At 38.7% G+C, this 16,941-nt stretch overlaps 1 protein-coding gene across 2 annotated transcripts in view; it reads right to left on the reverse strand.

The window, feature by feature from the left end:
- The window catches only part of F13a1 (coagulation factor XIII A chain), a 164,971-nt gene that overhangs the window by 74,379 nt on the left and 73,651 nt on the right, over positions 1-16,941 (reverse strand). The window lies entirely within an intron of this gene.

A 16,941-nucleotide genomic window follows, 5' to 3' on the forward strand; every position in this document is an offset into this window, starting at 1 on the left:
AATTGGTGTGCATATACTTTGTATACAACCAGAGATATGAAAAATTGTGCTCTATGTGTGGAGTAAGAATTGTAATGCATTCTGCTGTCATATATAAATAAAAAAATTAATAAAAAATAAAAATGCATGGTAGTATCAAAACAAACAAGTAAACAACAACAACAAAAGATTCCATCTCTTAGAGCAAATAGGATCCCTGGAGAAGGGTTAGGCAAATATTAACACAAACCAAAGGAAAAAAATACAATAAAGGGGGTAAGGATAAAGTAGAGAAGAGACAGAGACAGAATGAAAAGAAATTATACACAGAAAGGGAAAACAATTAAGAGATACAATGAATTTTCTCAAAATCTTTTAGGAGGTCACAGCTCTAAATGAACAAATTAAGGATCAAATTGTATCATTGGAAGGCTAATAATAAGTAATTAACTACAAGAAACAGGGAAAAAAGCACTGCTAAAAATAAAACTAATGACAGAAAAGACAAATTTGACATAATTTTAAAAAAATCTAATGAAAAATGCAAGCAGATGATGCTAGAGAGAAGCTAACAGTTGTTGAAGACAAAGATGATGTGACATAAGGATTTGTGTCCTTAAAACATACAACAGATAAAACAGAAGGGATTTCCATAATAGGAGAACATTTTACTTAATTGAGGGACAACTGAATATATACATTTTAGTGCAATATTGTGCTCCATAGTAATTTTTGCTCACTGCCTAGAAATGTTAATCAATTTGGACTTTAGGACAAAAAAAGTAATTCAGTTATCTAGACAAAAGTGGAAATGAGCAACAAGTGAAGCAATCCGCCTGCCTGCAGAGTACTCCACAGTACCACCCAGCAACAAAATACTGCCAATTAGTACTTCCATCATCCTAAGAGCAAGAACGGTTGACCCACGGACACCTGGCACAGCTCAGATGCCGTGCGTGGGTGAAGATGACCAGCACACACTGTCAAACATGCAGGATCAGGGGGAAGAGAATAGCTCTCATAAAGTGCTTGAAATGTAACATTGAGGCAATTAAGGATTGGATTAAAGAAAGAGCCCAGGAACAGAGATACTATGACAGAAGATTGGGTGGTGAGAAAAATCCACGTAAAGTTAAACATCTCTGGCAATTATAGTTGCAGAATGAATTTGAAATCTTGATAATGTAAAAACAATAATCACCATAGGAAAAATTATACACCAGGGAGGGAAGAAGAGAAGAAGAATTAAAATGCTAATGTTTTAATGTGTTGGTCGCTCATAGTTAATTTGCACCATCTAAAATTAAAATGTAATTTTCAAATACATAATTACTCTATTCTTTTAATAGTTTTCTTAATTTGTAAATAACTTTAGGAGGATCTGCTAGGAAATAACGTCTCTTGTAGCAAAGAAATGTTTATTTGAAGTTTAACAATTTCTTCTGTTGTGACTCAGTTTTTTTCTTCTATTAAAAGTAAAATTTAATAAGGTTAAATAGAATTGGAGTACAATTAAATGTAATACTTTAAAATTAACTAGCATGACATCATTTGGCATAAATACAAACAAAGAGATCAATGGAACACAATAGAGAACCCAGAAATAAATCCACACAAGAACAATCAACTAAGTTTTGACAAAGTTGCCAAGAGAATCTCATAGACAAAGGATACTCTTTTAAACAAAAGGGACTGGAGTAATTGGAGAGTCACATGAAAAAAAGTGAGTTTTGACTCATACCTTGTACCAAATATAAAAATTAACTCAAAATAGATCATGGATCTAAATATGAAACCTAAAGCTATAAAGCTTCTAGAAGAAAACAGGAAATATGTATGTGTCCTGGGGTATGGGCAAAGATTTCTTAGATATAATAGTAAAAATATGATTTGTAAACAAGGCACATATCCTAGACTTCATCAAAATTAAGAATATTTGTACAATCAGTGACTTGAAAAATTGTGTTCTATAGTGTAATGTGAAATGAATTGCATTCTGCCATCATGTATAACAAATTAGAATAAATAGATAATTTTTAAAAATTAAGAATATTTGAATATTTGCCCTTTGGCTTAGTGCGGTGGTGCATGCCTGTAATCCCAGCATCTCAGGAAGCTGAGGCAGGAGGATCATGAGTTCAAAACCAGCCTCAGCAATTAGCAAGATCCTAAGCAATTTAGAGAGATTCTGTCTCAAAATAAAAAAAAAAATTTAAAAGGCTGAGGATGTGGTTCTGTGGTTAAGTGCCCTGGGTTCAAGTTACTAGGGGCTGGGGGACAGGTGGAATTTGCTCTTTGGAAGGCACCTTGAAGAAAGTGAAAAGATAAGAATGGGAAAAAAATTTATAAATCATATATCTGATAAAGGTCATTATCCAGAATCTGTAAAAGAGCCTTTAAAACTCAATAATAAGAAAGCAAACACAATTTTAAAACAAAAGCAAAATATTTGAGTAAATAAGTACATTAAAGAAGATATTTAGGTGACAATTAAATATAACAAAATGTCGTTTACACCATTAGTCATTAGGAAAATGCAAATCAAACCCCCACAGCAATAACAATACACACTAATTAGAAAGTCTAAAATGAAAAAGATTGATTATATCAAGTACTGGGAAGGATGTGGAAACACTTAGGACTCTTTAAGCTTTTATATGATTTTAAAGCTATATTTATCTGTTTACATATCTATATATTTAGTTGGAATGAGTCAATAAAATATAGCAATGGCTTCTTGTTGCTGACAAAATTTGGGCTGATTCTTTTGAGGAATTTTTTCTTTTCACTTATTTTTAGCTGACAAATAATAATTATGTATGTTAATGAGTACAATATGAAGTGTTGATTTATGTATGCATTATGCAAAGATTTCATCAAACTCATTAATACATCCATCACCTCAATAACTGATCATTTTTTTTGTAGTGAGAATGTTAAAAATGTATTCAGTTAGTAATTTTGAAATATACCGGACATGATGACCAATAACTGTGGTCACTGTGCAGTGCAATTGATCATTCTATAAAGATTGCATCATTTTATCAATATCTTCCCTTTCCCCATTCCCCAACTCCCTCCCTAGTCTTTTGTAATGATCTTTTTTTTTTTCTACCCTGTCTCTATAAGACTGACTTTTCTAGATTCGTTATGTAAATAAGATCATACAGCAGTTGTCTTTCTGAGCCTGGCTTATTTATCATAATGTCCTTTTTGTGTCACACAACATATAAAAATCAACTCAAAATGAGTAAAAGACTTAAAACATAAGACCTAAAAGTGTAAAACTACCAGGAGAAGAAAACATAAGAAGAAGGCTTCACAACATCTCTTTGAGCAATGTTATCTTTCTTGGATTTTAGGACTCCCCCAAAAGCATAGGAAACAAGAGCAAAGATGGACAAATGGATGTGTTCACCTAAAAAGCTTCTGCACAGCAAAGGGAACAATCATCAGATAAAGAGATAATCCATGCACTGGATGAACATTTGCAAGCCATACATCTGAAAATGGACCAATATCCAAAATGAATAAGGAAATCTATATATAGAAAACAAATAACCCTATTAATAAATGGGTAATGATGTGATCAGACATTTCTCAAAAGAAGAATGATCAACAGATATATTAAACAATGCTTGTTAGCTCTACTCATCAGGGTAATGCAAATTAAAAACACAACAAGATGTAATCTTATACCTTTTAGAATGTCTGAAATCTAAAAGATGAACAAAAAGTGTTGGCAAAGATGTAGAGAAAAGAGAACTCTTGCACACCTTTGTTGAGCCATTTTGGAAAGTAGTATGAAGGCTCCTCAAAATATTTAAAATATAATTATTATAATGTTATGAGCCAAACTATATGTGCCTTGATCAGACAAACTCCATTTTACCCTGAGACTTCATTTCATACAAGAAATTGCTAGTAAAAAAAAAAAATATATATATATATATATATATATATAGGATCAACACTTCAATATATCAGCATAGGCACTGACTTCCTTAACAAGAACCCTAAAGCTCAAGAAATAAAACCAAGAATCCATAGTGGGGTGGCGTCAATTTAAAACCCTCTGCACAGCAAAGGAAATAAGAGCATGAAGAGAAAGCCTACAGAATGGGAGAGAAATGTTTGCCAGCTATTCCTCTGACCAGGCATTAATATCCAGAATATACAAAGAACTCAAAAAACTTCACACACACACACACACACACACACACACAAAATCAAAAAGCAAGGACAAAAGAAACAACCAAATAACACAATAAATAAATTTCAAAGAACTAAACAGACATTTATAGACATTCGCAAAAGAAGAAATACAAATGGTCAACAAATAGAGGAAACAAAATTCAACATCCCTAGCAATTAAAGAAATACAAATTGAAACCACACTGAGATTTTTGTCTTCTTCCAGTCAATGGAAATCATCAAGAATGCAAATAATAATAACATGCTGGCAAGGATGTGGGGGGAAAAAGTGCACTTACATTGTTGGTAAAGTTGCAAATTAGTACAACCACACTCAAAATCAGTATGAAGATTCCTCAAAAGACTAGGACTAGAGCCACCATATGACCCAGCTGTCCCACTCCTTGGTATTTATCCAAAAGGACTGAAATCAGTACACCATAGTGTTATGTGCATGTTTGTAGCAGTGAAATTCACAATAGCCAAGTTATGGAACCAGCCCAGGTGTCCATCTAGATAACAGCGGAAACGTAGTACCTAGACACAGGGGAGTTTTACTCTAGCACACTAAATGAATGAAATCATGACATCTGCTGGTACGTGGATGGAACTGGAGAACATCGTGCTAAGTGAAATAAGCCAGGCCCCCAAATATCCTTTCTGTGTCAGAGAAAGTGCCCAGTGGGATGGGCTGCTGGTTTGCTTTCCAGGCTTAGGTCTACCTGGAGGGATGAAATTGGGCTTGTTCAAATATGGAGAGAGGCAGAGGCAATAGCCTGAGGGTTAAAAAGGGAGGCTCAGTCATGGAGGAGGTGGACCATCAGGCACTGGGGAAATGTGGGAAAGAAATGTAGAAACGCAGTGCCTTGTGGGTATGAGGCCCTTGGTGAATGGGACTGAGGTAGGAGAACTGGTCATGCTTGGCCTGCCCTGAACTTCTGAGCTGGTTCTGCAGTCATGCTGGGTAGACCTCCACCCTAGAGTAAGAATAAGGCATGGATTTCAGTAAAATCTAAAGGAATAGGAAGAACCCTAAAGCATGATCCACAGTGGACTTCTCTCCAGTTTTGGTCATGGGGGCTTAAGTAGATTTTAAGTTGATACTGGCAAATAAAAAAGTGGCATTTCTTATTTCTCTCATTTCCTGTAGCACAGACACTTCTATTTTGACAGTGATTTTTAAATATGTAAATGTATTTTTTTTCTTTTGTGTGCCATTTTACATGGCTATGATGAAATGACTTTTCTCTGTTATAAATCTATTATATCTTGTTAAATTTTAATGTGATTTTCTCATCAAGGCTAGGATTTCTCTATAAGAAAAAATTCTATAAGAAGACAATTTTATACCTAATCTTATCTGTAATAGTTTCTCAAAGACTATTGGATATAAATTTGGGGTAGCATGCGTTAGCTTCTAAAGCATAAACTTAGGTTTGGAAATGAGAATTATTACTTGTAAAAATCCTTCCATGGTTCTGTGAACCACAAGTCCCCAGCTACAGTCTGGTGGGGATCAATCTTAATCACAGGTGTAAGTGGGAGAGGGGATGTTCAACTGTGCTCCATGACACTCTGGGGTTTTATAATGAACCTCATTGGTTACCATGTTGGAGGGTGAAGCAGGAGAGGGCTGAGTTTGGTGGGGGAAGCTGTAGTCACCACTTTGCTACAAGAAAAGCTGCTCCAACCTTTCTCTTTTGTGCACTTGGGTTCAATCGATATTTTAGAAAACAATTCTAGAAAATAAAATTTGGAAACCCATTAGTCTTGGGATGCAGCTAGCTGTCTGTTGCTTGTGCTGCCCTGCGACGGACCAAGACCTACAGCAGGGATAGGAGGGGAGAGGCCTGCAGATGAGGTGCTCTATTGGGTAACCCCATGGACAGGTATCCCAGCAAATTCACATAAGAGAAAAGAAATAGGGAGGCAGTCATCCTATTTTCTCCCTTGCCCGGCTCTTCAACCTTGATCCTTTCAGGGCTTTTATGACACTTTAACAATAGACAGGGTCACACACACGATCCCAAGAAAAAGAAAGCCATCCACCTGCTCCTTCACTTTTCATAGTGGTGGGTTCATCAAGCTGTTCTCCTCTTGGTATTATTATTGGAAATGTCATTCTCTCTCCTGAATGAATGCCCTTCCACCCGCAAACCCCTTCTTCTCCTGGTCAGGAGCCTATTGATTGTTTAACACTCGGCTGGTTTCACTCTGGAAATTTCTATTTCTTTGATGTCCTGACTCTGTGCTCGTATGGCACTTGTTATGGTTTCGATATGAAACGTTCCCCAAAAGCGCATGTGTGAGACAACGCAAGGATTTTCAGAGGCAAAATGATGAGATCCTGAGAGGTGTGACCTAGTCAGTGGATCAATCCACTGATATGGATTAAATGGCGGTTACTGTAGGCAATTAGGGTGTGGCTGCATGAGGAAGGTCACAGGCCGGGGGGATGGGGGGGATGCCTTGGGGGTTTATATTTTGTCCCTGGTGAGTGGAGCTCTCTCTCTTTCTGCTTCCTTGCCATGTCCTGAGCTGCTTTCTTCTTCCACGATGTTCAGCCTCACCTTGGGGATCAGAGCCATGGAGTCAACCAAGTGTGGACTCAGCCGCTGAAACTATGAGTCAAAATGAACGTTTCCTCTTCTATGTTGTTCTTGTTAAGTCTTTGGGTCACAATGATGAAGAAGCTTATTAAAACCATATGCTTTGCTTACTTACTAGCATCTTATTTATCAGGTTGTATTATGTCATTGGTTTGGTCGTCTTTGTTTCCATTACCAGATTATACGTTCCTGAAAGGAGAGAAGGAAGGAAGTTCCCATGCTCTTGTGTCTTTGTATTCCCAGGAATAGCACTCAATAAATTCTGCTGAATGAATGAACATGATATCACTGGAGGATGGGTAGAGGTCATCTTTTAATATTTCTTTACGAGGTCACCTCAGTGGGTTAGTTTGGACACCAACCAACATGTTGAAATTGGCAAGTTCTTGAAATTGTATAGAAATGAAAAGAACCTAAAGTAACCAAAAGCAATACTGAAAAGAACAAAGTTGAAAAACTACCTGATTTGGAGATTTACTATAGCAACCCAGTAATCGATATACTGGGTTGAATTGGTATAAGAATCGACAAAAAACCAAGGGAACAAGAGAGTCCAGAAGTACAGTCACACTTATATTTGTTATCTGATTTTCAACAAAGTCACCAAAGCAATTCAGTGGCGCAAATAATTTTTTTTCCCAACAAATGAAAACCTTTCCAATAGTGTTTTTAACAAATGGTGCCAGAATAAATAGATACATTGGGAAAACGGTAAACCTTGAACCCCCTACTTCATACCACACAGATATATAACTCAAGATAGATAAAAATGTAAAAACTCCATTAGAAAGCTTTGAAAAGAAAGCACAGGACTTATTAAAAAACATTTTCTAGCAGGAACTATTTTTAAAAAGCAGTTGGAAGGGTGTGTGACTCAGTGGTAGAGAACCTGTCCAACAATACACACAAGGTCCTGGGTGCGATCCCTAGCACAAACAAACATAAAACAACTGAGGGGCTGGGGTTGTGGCTCAGTGGTAGAGCAATTGCCTAGTGTGCATGAGGCACTGGGTTCAATTCTCAGCACCACCTAAAAATAAAATAAAGCTATTGTGTCCACCTACAACTAAAAAAAAATTAAAAGATTGAAAAAGCAATTTAAAAATTGACTTCATAAAATTTTTAAACCAGTTCTTAAAATATGCCGTTTAGAAAATGTACCTGCAAGCCATAGTCTGGGGAGAAATATCCTCTAAATATATCTGACAGAGGACACATATTCAAAATGTATACAGAGCAGCTACAACTCACCAATAAAAATACAAATAACCCAATCAGAATGGGGAAAAAGACTCAAAAAGACACCACACCAGAAAAAGATCCACAAAGGGCAATACATGTATGCAAAAGTGCTCCATGTCACTACTCATCAGAGTAAAGAAAATTAAAATAACAACTGGATACCATTCTGTGCCCATTGGATTGGTTACCACTGAGCCACAACCCCAGCTCCTCGGTTATTTTATGTTTGAAACCACCTAGAACAGATGAAGCTGTGGAAATAACCAGAACTCTCATACCTTGTTGGCAGAAACATCAAATGATGGAACCTTTTTGGAAAACTGTCATATGAAACATATACATATGCTGTGATCCAGATGTGCCGTCTTTAGCTATGTACTCCCGACATATGAAAACACAGACACACACACACACACACACACACACACATCATCTTCCGACAATGTTCATAGTAGCTTTATTTGTAATAGCTCCAAAGTGGAAATATCTCAAATGTCCATCAATAGGTGAGTGTATAGACAGATCATGACACTGGATACAATAAAATACTATCTGTAATAGGATAAAATTTTTAAAAATGTGCAGCCATTGATTGAGTAAAAAGACCAGCCCCATACATATTGTATGAATCAATTTATGTGAAGTTTAAGAACAGACAAATCTAATCTATTGCAAGAAATTGGACCAGTGGTTGTCTGTGGGGATGCAGATTGACTAGCAGGAGCACAAGGGAAATTTCCAACAGATGGAAATGTTTATATTTTGATTGGGGTGGTGATTTTCCCCACCCCCAACCCATTGATTTGTGCATTTGGCATCCATGCTTTTTAGTACATGTAAATTTAACTTTAATTTAAAAAAAACAACGTGAACTAACCTTAATCTGCATTGTGATACATATAACTACTCCTATCAACTATCCTTTGGTATGTGTCCATGAATCATTCATTTTTTTCATGATGATCATTGCAACAAGAGACGATTAAGTTGTGTCTCTCTCAGTAACCGAGGATTCTCATTTGGCCACCGCATATTTTACTAATTGACAGTCATGACAGAAATAGCCACAAGTGGGCCAAGAGAGAAACTGAAAGTTGACAAGCTCTCCAATTGCTGTCTTCTTTCTCTCGTTGCCATATCACTGCCGCATGGTGTAGGGCTGGTTGGTCCAGGACAGGTCTCCAGTGATATTTGAATGACAGGTGAGAGTAGAAGGGAGAGGGGAAAATATGGAGCAAGAGAAGAAGGAGGTGAAGGTAGGAAAGAGAAGGATGAGAAAGAAACCCCAAGTGCATGAAGGACCTCTCTGGCTTTACTGCCGACTCTCCATCTATCCTGGGGACATTTGTCCCAGGAGACTAGAGCAGCTTCGGCTGCATAGCTTGGAGGGAGTGCTGAAAAGCAAGCACCCCCGTGTTTCAGAAATAGCCTGTGTGATTACAAAATAGATGCTGCATTGAAACCTCATTCCAGGAAGCAATTCAGGGAAAGCAAGACATTTAGATTGACTACGATTATCACATTCGAGAGATGGCTTGTAATAAATGTCTGTTTTTCTCCAAAAATATGGGAAGAACAGGCATAAGAAATGTAACCTTAATAATTGAGAAACCAAGCTGTTTGCCCACAAATGGAAACTTCATTACATTTCTGGCTTTAACAGAGAGGCAAAAAAAAATGAGGTCTAAACAGCTCACTGTCCCTCATTTCCCCCCACCTAAAGGAGCGTGATTGAACCAGACAGAGTACATAAAAGGCATTATCTTTGTAGCCAAGGAGCTCATGTGATATGGAGAGAGGACAGGAATAGGGCAAATCCAGGGGAAATGTAACATTGAGGTTAGAACAGAGGGATCAGGCAGCCAGATATCAACTCCAGTGCCACCTGTGACCTTGGATAAAGTTACTCAACTTCCTGATATCTCAGTCTTTTCATCTGCACAGTGGTTATTTATGGACGGATATGATTTCCTCAAAAGTGTCTGCAAAGATAATTTCTGTTAGGGAAATTCTCTTTTTCCATTGGCTTCCAATGAAATTGTTGAAAATCTTTAACAAGCAGAAATGAGATTCCCTGGTGAATAATGTGACCTTATGGTATCATGTTTTGTTAGAAATGTAATATATGCTGGGTGTAGTGTGACTCGTACCTGTAATCCCAACAACTCAGGAGGCTGAGGCAAGAGGATCACAATTTTGAGACCAGCATCAGCAGTTTAGGGAGGCCTTGAGAAACTTAGCAAGCCCTTGTCTCCAAATAAAAAACTAAAAAGGGCTGGGGATGTAGCTCAGTGGTAAAGCACCTATGGGTTCAATGCCCTGTACCAAAAATAAAAAATAAAAATGTAGGAGAGTTGTTCTGACCTCCCCTTCATCATTGGATTTCCATGGTCATTCAGGAATTACAGAAATACCTTCCATTTTTAGGGCATACTTTGACTCTAAGTTAGGATTTGAAAATAGAATCATTTCGTAAGGGGTAATTTAGTATTTTACTATATTGGACTGCCATAACCTTTCTACTAATCAAAAGATTCTCCAAAGGTGGCCACCATGGGAGCTCCTACAGATTGAGTTGTGTTTCCATTTGAATGGTTACAAAGACCACCAGGTGCCTCTCCTTTTTCTGCCATTCCAAACTGAGGAATGTCTTCCCTGACACCCAGGCATAAATCATGGAGACAGACGATAATAACCTCAAATAAAAGTCGATAGATCTGAGACACAGAAACTCTGGGCAGGAGCCTTGACTCTACCATGGAGCCTCCATCTGACAATGGCCATCAGCTTGGGAATTTTGGTTTCTAGGATCCAGCAAGTTAGTAAGTTGGTGATCCATCATCACTCTTACAAAACACCAAGCAGAGGTAGTATGTTTATTCTCCCAAAGGTGGCACTGACTTACATCAGTGTGGTTGCACTGATGAGGTAGCACTGATCATTACCACCGCCATTACCATTGGAAGTTCTGGTTGGCAATTATATAAACCAGACACAGAATGAAATGGGAAAACCAGTTACTATTACGTAATCATGCTTTTTTTGATAGACACAAGATTCATTCCGTGAAATGGGAAAAAGCTCCTTGGTGGTAAAAGGTTGGAGACAATGGCCACCGACCACCTGAGTCCTCAGATTTCTTTGACAGTTCATTCCAAGAAAGGAGGCAGGGGCTGGTTGTCTTCTGAACCAAAGGAACAGTCACACATTGCTTCATACATTTAAAAGTATTTTTAAGATTAAAACTGTAAGGGAATTATACCGCGGTGAATTGTATGATCAGTGAGGAGAGTTTAGGTGTTTATTTCTGACTTGGAAGTTCATTTGGAATGACGCAGGGTGTGGAATTTCTAACTCAAGCAAAATTTTAAATACAATCTGAATATTTTAATTAAGGTTTGTTGCATGAAGAAGTCTTCTGAATGTTCAGCTTTCCATTCAAGATGGGCAAGTAAACAACTAGAGGGAAAAATGCTCAAAACATGGTTTTGTAGTAAATCCCCTGTGGAGTTGCGTGGCAACAACTCAAAGCAGTGTGGGCATGACTGTCTTTTTCATGCATGGAAATAAAAAAAAAAAAACCTTTCTAAATACTGGTTCAGGGAAAAAGGTAGAAAAGATGGACAAAGGGAAACTAGCCTTATTTTCAGTTTATCTGTGGGATCACGGGTGCTTGAGATTCAGAAACCATGAAACCCATTTTGTCTCAAAGGTGTATAGCTATGCATCTTGTGCTGGGCTCTGGAAGAACTCAGGACCTGCCTCCAGTTGTGGTCAGTTTGATTTACTAGCTGGAGTTCAAGTTCTTTTTAGTAACACTAAAGAGTACACAGAACATCAATTGGTTAAAAAAGTTCAATCTTGAGTTAATTCCCCAAAGGCACAGTCAGAACAAGGTATTAATGGGGATTAATGATGGCACCATGGTTCGATATTAGCAAAAGACTAGGGTTAAAAATAAACGTGCACACCTCAAGAGAAGCTGGAAAGTCCTGGCTGGCAACAGTGGAAAGCCCTGGAATTTTAAAATATGTAAGTATATTGACATTTTCTTCCCTACCACCCTCAAATTTCCCCCCATTAATATCACCTTTTTTTTTAATCACTATAATTGAATCAAAATAGAGTTCCAAGGAATCAAGCAAGTGTGGGTGTTGGGACCCCATGGGACAAACTTGAGTTGTGGCAACCTTGTGTTTTCTGAATTGCAAAACACACAAGTCCCAAGAGGAGCAAATCGCTATATCCCCTTACTATGCTTTAGTGACTGACAATGTGGATATAATTTCAACCATCGAGAGAGGGCTTCTCTGAATAGTAGTGTGGCTTATTATTGCTGTGGGCCTTTGTTAGCCATTCCTCTATCTTTTGATTCAATATCTCAACACTCATTAGGCCAGGGTTTAGTCCTGGGGAAACTTTGAGTTAAATTTGAGAGATTTGTTTTCCTAAACAATCTTATGTTTAATTCCACAAGAGAATTTGCTATATCATGTTGAAGTTTTCTATTTACTAGTCTGTCTATTCTATTAAACTGTAAGCTCTGTCAACGTAGAAACAATGTTTTGTTCATGACTGGGCTCTAGTGCTCAGATTGGTAGTGCTGAGGCTCAATAAATACTTGTTGAATGAATGACCGCGTGGGTGAGTGTTTTCCTACCATCACAATCATCACCACCACTACCAATATCACCATAATCAACATCACCACCACCACTACCGTCATTATTACCATCACCCCACTACTGCTACCACCACCATTACCATTGCCACCGCCACCACCATAATCCTTACCATTATCACCACGATTGCCACCATCATAACCACATCATCACCACTATAGTGATGGAAAGAAAAAACCTATTATCACCTGCCATCACCACAACTACCACCACCACCACTACCACCGCTACTTTCATCACTAGCACCATTATACCACATGTGGTACCTAATCCTTTTGGGACCTCTTTCCAAGGCACCCAGTGACTTCTTCTATCTGGAATCTTCTGATTTACACCTTTCCTCATTTATTCCTGTTTATTGAAATTCACCTACCTGTTCTGAGCTCAATTGCTTGGGGGCTTTTTCTTTTCTATGAGACAGCTGCTCAATTCAATAGAGAGCTGTGTTATTTGTAATAATGTGTTGGTAGGAGCCTTCTAAAGTGATATGACCTGAGAGCAAGGGCAATATCTAGTTCCAGCTCAGCCATTTTTTTTAGTGGTGTGACCTTGAGTGAATGACATCACTTCCCAAGGCCTCTCCTTTCCTCATCAAAAAGTCCCCTGGAGAATCTTCCAGATCTTGTGTGCTCCTTTCAATACAGCTCTTCTTCTATGGATAAAATCTCACCATCCAGGAACAAGTGGGCATGAAGGTGAGAGGCTCAGAGGGTTCACAGTGACTAGGCAAACCGTTCTCTGCAGGAGCAGAGGCCCCTGCAGCAGCAACTGCGTCTCTCTGGGGAAAGAGCTCTGCCTACGGTTCCTGCCAAATCCAATTAGTCATGGGGCAAAGCCAGCATGGACAGGTAACCAGCAGCAGTAATGATGGGGTATTATCACTGCCACCCCCTCTCCCCAGGACCAGGCTGTTCTTGTCACCTGTCAGGGCAGAAGCGTTTTGATAGTATGACTGGGAGCTCAGAATCCACGTCTGGTGGCTTCATAGCCATTTAGGGCTGGCAATGGAATGCTTTACTAATGGCATGTGAGTGAAGTGGATTTTCAGATGGCACAAAGCATCCTCCTTAACTTTTCCTGGCACATTTCCTGGCAATTTTCTTGGTGGAGACTGTCACAATGGAAATGAGGTGGAAAGGAAAGAGTAATCAAGGTGTGCCATTTAAGAGAAGAAGCACAACGTTGGGCAAGCTTCTTCTTTTTTTTCTAATTTCCTCTTTTCTCTTAAACAAATCTTCAGTATAGATCTTATAAAATGCACAAATCGGTATTTAGAAAAGCCTAAATAAAAATTGGGCTATAAAAATCTCAGGCCCAATCCCCAGACAAGGGGATTACAGGATTTTTTTTTTTTTTTCTCTTGGGAAAGTCCAGCAATCCCAGGGTGTCCGGATTATCATGAAGTTTTCTTACTTCTATTTGAAAGCAAAATAACAGCAACCCACAATAAGAGGGCTATACTGAATGTATAAGGGACAAAAACGGAAGAAAGGAGAACTTTGTTTTGAAGAATTAAAAAAAAAAATTCTTGCTGTCAATGGAAATTACAAATGTGATTTGAGTACAGAGACAAAGTTTGATTTTTAAGAAGAAATGAACCCTGTAGTTGAGTTATTGGCCCCAACTCATATATTATGTTAGCAGCAGAAACAGATCCGAGGTCCAAGGTCCTATCCAAGGTCCAAGGTCCTATCTCCTGATGTGGGGCCTGGTCCTTTGTATGCAATGCTGTCTCCACTTTCTCTTCCTTGGCAGAATAAAACCAGCAGGTTTTGAACAAAGTAATCCTCTATGCAGGCCAGGAGAAAATGTTATTACTGTCCCACAGCCAGGAAAACTGAGATGAAGACAGATTTAATGCTGTGGTTCTCACTAGGAATGACCTTTTACCCCAAGGGAGCATTTGACAATATCCAAAGACATCTTGGGGTGTCACAACTGGTGTGGATGGGAGAAGGAGCTACTGACATCTGAGGCCTCACAACGATTAGTCAAGGTCATGTACACTGGACCATAAAGGTTTTTTAGCTGGGGATTGTGCACTTAAAATCCAAGTGCATATGATTGTTATTAGAAATTCTGCACAATTTCAGTCATTCTCTGTGCTTTTTTAGCATCATGCACAGTGTTTCCTTGCTTCTGTTATTTTGGGTTGCTGTTACTTTGCTTTGAAAGAAAACTTCATGATAAACTTCATGGCTGCCAGAATCAGCCATGACCACAGTAAGTCAATTTTTCCGAGGGCCCCAGGTCATGTGCTCCTTGCCCCTACTCAGCTCGATTTTCTTCAGGTACCCAACGAGGGCAGGGCTGTTTGTGCCCATTCCTTCCTGGCATCGGCTGCTCTTAGGAAAGTCTGCCTGCCATTGCCCTCCTCTCGGCATGCACTGACGTCACTGTGTCCCACCTCCGGGAGGATTGGTGTGTCACATGCATCTCTTTCTGAGGGTCGGTTTTTCTGTGAGAGGAATTCCAGACTCTGCGACAGGCTGTGAAGCATTTGAGAGGGACTCAGGATAAAAACAAAAACACCTGGTGCATCAAGCTCTGTTGCTCCTGAAGCCTGGGCCTCATTCCTGGAGAGTATACAGAGGCCTGTCCTCCTGTGAATCTGGATTCCTGCTAGACTCTTTAACTCAGAGCTCTTGCTGGGTTTTCTAAATACATCTTTTCATATTTTAAGGCAAACCTTTGAGAAATTTGAAGGGTTTTCCCCTCCCCAAGATCTTTGTTTAACTGCACTCAGAATTTTCATGATTTTAAGAAATTTCAAATTTCATGAAATTTCACTTCCGAATTTTGAATTTCAAGGATTTGTGAACAAGGAGCCCAACAGCCTGAAGGATTAAAAACCAGTTGATGCTTTTTTCTTAGGGTTGTTTTCTCTTTTTGGAGGCTCAATATTTCAGTTTTTAAAAATCACCATAACCGAATAGATGTTGGAACGACTCACAGAGCTATTGCAAGGATTGAAGGAGATCACAGATGTGAAAGGGTTTTGCAAGCCATCACAATTTCTCTGTGTGTGAACAAGGATAAGGAACTAGAGATGTGGCTTAAAATCGGTCAGGTAAGAGTAGAGATGCTCTACCCCTTAACATACATGGTCTCCCCTTCCAAAAGCCAAATCCAACCAGAGCCAAACCATTGCCCAGACAGACTCTCTAATTCCAAACCTTGTAACTGGGGATATACATTTTCCAAATTAGAACTTCATAGGCTGTTTGTAATTAAAAAAAAAAATTCAAGGCAATTTGCAATAGCATTTCGGGCTTAATTCCATACCTAACAACTTCTGCTTGGCCAGAGGCCACTAGAGACAGCATTATGTTAGATGTTCCCTTTCCGCTTTCCTCCTGTGTTGACTTGTGTTTCAGGGATTTCTGGATTTGTAAAAATACACCCAATGTGTGAGTAAGCTTAGGATGAGAGCCATGCCATTAAATATCGCTTAGGAAGGAATTAATTTGTATTTAATAACTCCTAGCTCTTCCCTTCCCACTGCAAACTTGTTGTGGTAACTTCTAAGAAGAAAAAAAATGAATTTTTTTTGAAGTAGGAAAAATAGTTATCAATTGCAGGTCTAATATGTATTGTTATCCACGGTTATTATAATAAGATTTCCAAAGTCTTTAGAACTCATTGTCTTTTCATTATGTAGTATAACCAACAACAGAAAACAAAGGCACCTTTTAATTTATTTTGGTGCTGGGATTGAACTCGGGGCCTGACCCATGTTAAAGCACACAGTCTACCGCTGAGCTACACCCTCATCCTAAAACCACTTTTGGGGGTTAATGTCCACCTCCACTATTTAAGTCCTCACATGTCCTAAATTTACAAGTAACTTAGTCCTGAAAAAATAAAAACCATCACCAGAAATTATATGCCATTATCATCCTTGGACTAATATTTGTATGTCAGCAATACTGATTTTGTTTAAGTCAAAAGAATATATAGCTGGGTACGGGGGCACACGCTTCTAATCCCAGTGGCTCAGGGGAGGCTGAGGCAGAAGGATTGCAAGTTCAAAGCCCAGCCTCAGCAAAAGTGAGGCTCTAAGCAACTCAGTGAGACCCTGTGTCTAAATAAAATAAAAATAGGACTGGGGATGTGGCTCAGTGGTCGAGTGCCCCTGAGTTCAATCGCCAGTAACCGCCCCCCCCCCAAAAAAAAGAATATATAAACTCAACTCAAAAATAAAATTCTTCCAGGGAGAATGTTTTAGAAAACTT

This window comes from Marmota marmota, unplaced genomic scaffold (assembly GCF_001458135.2).
Source record: "Marmota marmota marmota unplaced genomic scaffold, marMar, whole genome shotgun sequence".
Lineage (NCBI taxonomy): Eukaryota > Metazoa > Chordata > Mammalia > Rodentia > Sciuridae > Marmota > Marmota marmota.